Source organism: Egretta garzetta, unplaced genomic scaffold (assembly GCF_000687185.1).
Source record: "Egretta garzetta isolate BGI_Z169 unplaced genomic scaffold, ASM68718v1 scaffold746, whole genome shotgun sequence".
NCBI lineage: Eukaryota > Metazoa > Chordata > Aves > Pelecaniformes > Ardeidae > Egretta > Egretta garzetta.
The window spans coordinates 152,698-153,097 of record NW_009260010.1 but is presented as its reverse complement, the minus strand read 5'-3'; positions in this window follow the sequence as shown (position 1 = coordinate 153,097).

Below are 400 nucleotides of genomic sequence, written 5' to 3'. Positions count from 1 at the left end.
GCCCCTGCATGTCTTGGGGTGTCCCGTCCGCTTCCTTCTCCCCCGTGATTTTAAACGCCGCTTTGCACCCCCTCGGCTCAGCCCAACCCTACGGGCGCTCACGCAGCAGGAAGCCCCTGTTTCTATAATTAAACCGCCCCCCTGTTTAATTAGCAATTTCAATGGGCACGTCAGGCTGGAAGCAGCGCGGCAGCCAGGACGGGGTGTTGGTGGCATGAAGGGGGTCCCACTGAGCCCCCCACCCCCCAAATGCAGCCACAGGGGTGGCTGGCCGTGGTTGCGTGGGGAGGCATCGCATGCCCCGTGGCTGGGCTACGGCCGTGACTCGTTACCCCTCGTTGCCCTCTGCTTTGAGCCGAAGCCATATTTTTAACGTCCTGCAGCCCCCCGCGGGGGCTTA